Below are 3,609 nucleotides of genomic sequence, written 5' to 3' on the forward strand. Positions count from 1 at the left end.
CTCATAGTCATGTCCTCATTCTTTATCATGCAATTTTATATGCGTTTTTCGTTTTCCTAATCCTTACATTCTGAGATTTTCTCTTCTTTTTCTTTTCATATTCTTTGGGATAATTTAGTGTGTTAATTTATTTTGCAGCTTAACCTTGCTGACTAAATCAATGTTGCTTCTGTAAGATTATATCTGCAATTGTAAGTCTTCATCTCAAGTTCAAGGTAATGACTTTGATGTAGTACGTTGCTGCAATTTTGGAAGATTATGTAGGTAAATGGTACTATTGGTGCATGATTTTGAACAAATTGAGGATGTATCAGATTTCGATGCCATATGTAAATTATTTAAGAGTATTAGAATAGCGAAACAGAGAATACTATTTATGTGCATCTACAGGTTATATGTAGTGTACTACTGCTTTTTACTGCAACCATGTGAAGAGAAAGGTCCAGACTACTATTATGTGAAAGATATGTACAAAGAAAATATTTATGAGATGTGCACGAAACTTACTTTTTCCTACACCTCTATTTTTATTTTATAACTAATATAATTGCTTTTAGAATATACTACAAATCTTCCTTTAAATAATATTTATACTCACATATATGTTAATAAAATTACTTGATAGAAGTAGATAATTGACATTGCACTATATTGCCTCACACACCATGGGATCAATTAGGGGTACGTAGTGTTTTTATGTTTCCGAAAATACTCATTTGCATGACATCTCCAAAGTTGCTAATCCCAATCATTACATACTACAGAATTCGCTAACATCATGCATAGCACAAGTATAAAATGGTAATTCAAAATATTTCTTTATATACTTTAGTTTATCTTTTATTATGCAGAACATGTTTTAATAATCTTATGTGGTGTAGGCACTAAGTAACTCAGGATATACGCACATCGTAAAATAATGATTCATCTATTTAAACTTAATTCTTTCCCTCAAACTTTGTGTAATTCATAGCATACATATTCTAATATTATTTTAAAATTGATTAGTATGGGATACACGTGTAACGCACGTGTCCAAAAACTAGTAAAAATATAAGTGTGCATAGTAAGTGTTTAAATCACCACTAGTAAATTGAACCAAAAGTTGTTCATTCTTTCGCGGCCAACCAAAATTAGACCTTAGTCAACTCGGCAAATCAGATGTACATTGAAAGGCGACAAGGTTAAGTATCTCTTACATGAAACAATGATTGTTATTTCATTATTTGCTTCTTTTTTTATTTTGTTTAGCATTGGACTAAGATGGATTTAAATAAAGCTACATGATCATTAAGAACTTTATGGCTGAGCTTAAAGCTATTTTATAGCATAATGATGTTTTGAGCAGGTTAAGAATTTTGGGATAGTCGTATTTACAAAGAAAATTCTACCGAAAATTTTAAGAATTTAGAGAGTTAGTGATGTTTTGAGCAGGTTAATTATTTCTGATTCTCTTTTGTAGGTGCAGCGATTGCGGATGGAAGCAGTGACAAAGACCTTACTTGAGTGTTGTTGATCGTTGTTAGACTTTCTATTATCATGTTCAAGGATATTTTAGTTTAGAACTTTTTGTATGCAAACTCATCTATTTTGACTTTTGAATTGTTGATCAAACAATGTATTCATATTTTATTTTTGTATATGGATAATGCTAGTTGGATATTTTAATTTTATTTCGTGGTGTATATAAGTTATGGTGTATAAAATTTTATTGCATAGGAAAATATTCCTCATTTTGCTTCCATAAATATCAAAAATGATAATTGTGAATTGTTGGAATAGAGAATATAACCGTTCCAATAGACCTAGAAATAATAACAACAGCCCTTAACTCCGTTCCAATAGACCTAGAAATAATAACAACAATCCTTAATAACCGTTGCAATATGTTGCAATAGTTGTTGCAATAGGATAACGATAATTGTTCCAATATATCACAAAACTACTGCAATATATCATGAAAACCGCCGCAATAGACTTAAAAAAATTGCTGGTATAATTGTACCACAACAGTTTATAACCGTCCCAATAGAACCAAAAATCGTTCCCATAGATGGAACAATGGTAGCAGATCCATAACCGTTACAATATCCCTATATGGAGATGGTTTTGAAACTATTCCAATTGACCTATTATAACGCTAAATCCTGTAACGGTTCTGAATCCGTCCCATTATCTCTACAGGGACGGTTAGTGTATCTATTGCCACGGTTTTGGAAGGGTTGCCATAGGCATAATTTCTAGTAATGGCCTACTCAGGTTTCAAGCTGGATGTGATTGGGGAGTTAGCAGAAACATAAGTTGGTAGGTGATTCATTAGAAATATGCATTACTCAATCGAGTACATTAGAGGATGAAGACCATGAGATCAATAGAGAGGCTGAGGCCCTAGATACTGAAAATCAAGTGGTAGATGAAGAGGAATTCAAGAAAGAAATGACTAAGCCCAAGCTGGAGTTGAAAGTACTCCCAACCCATTTAAAATATGCTTTCCTTGAGGCTAATAATATTCTTGTGATTGTTTCTGCTGATTTGACAAGTGAACATTACACACATGCTAGTGAAATTTTTGCGGAAGAATAAAAAAGTGATTGGCTGGAGCATAGCTTATATTCAGGGAATTAGCCCTGCAATCTACATACACAAGATCTTATTGGAGGAACGTAGAAAACCTATAGTGCAGCCCTAATGCAAATTGAATAAAAACCTAGAGGAAGTGGTACAGAAAGAGATATTCAAACTGCTGGATGTTGGTATAATATTTTCCATCTTCAACAGCCTATAGATCAACCCAATACAGATTGTACCGAAAAGGGGGGGCATGACAGTAGTGAAGAACGAGGACAACAAATTAATCCATACCATTACTTTCACTGGTTGGAGAATGTGTAAAGATTACACACCACTGAATGACTCAACGAGGAAGGATCACTTTCCTCTCCCTTTAAATGATCAGATGCTAGAGAAGGTGGTAGGGCATGGATACTATAGTTTCTTAGATGTTTATTCGGAGTACAATCAAATACCCATTGCTCTTGAAGACATCGAGAAAACCACGTTCACCTGCCCATCAGGAATTTTCGCATACCGAAAAATGCCTTTTTGTGCTTTGTAGTGCGCCACCTACATTTCAAAGGTGCATGATTTCTAGTTTTTCAGATTTGAATGGGAAATGTTTGGAGGTGTTCATGAATGACTTCGCTCTTTTTGGGGAAGACTTCAATGACTGTTTGAGGAATCTGGAGTTCGTGTCGAAACGTTGTGAAGACACTTACCTTATACTCAATTGGGAAAATTATCACTTCATGGTCAAGTAAGGGATAGTTTTAGGCCACAATGTGACAGCTGAAATCATTAAAGTTGATAGAGCTAAAGTAGTTATGACTGCTAAATGCCCAACACCAACTACAGTGAAGAGCATTAGAGGTTTTCTAAGGCATGCTTGATTTTATAGAAGGCCATCATGAATTTTTCCAGCATCACCAATCCCTTAACGACTTTACTTGCTAGGGATGTGAAGTTTGTGTTTAGTGTAGAGTGCCTCAGAGCATTTGGGTTGATCAAGAAAAAGCTAGTGAGTGCTCCCATAATGGTGACCCTGATTGGAGC

The sequence above is a fragment of the Nicotiana tomentosiformis genome, chromosome 8 (genome assembly GCF_000390325.3).
Source record: "Nicotiana tomentosiformis chromosome 8, ASM39032v3, whole genome shotgun sequence".
Taxonomy (NCBI): Eukaryota; Viridiplantae; Streptophyta; class Magnoliopsida; order Solanales; family Solanaceae; genus Nicotiana; species Nicotiana tomentosiformis.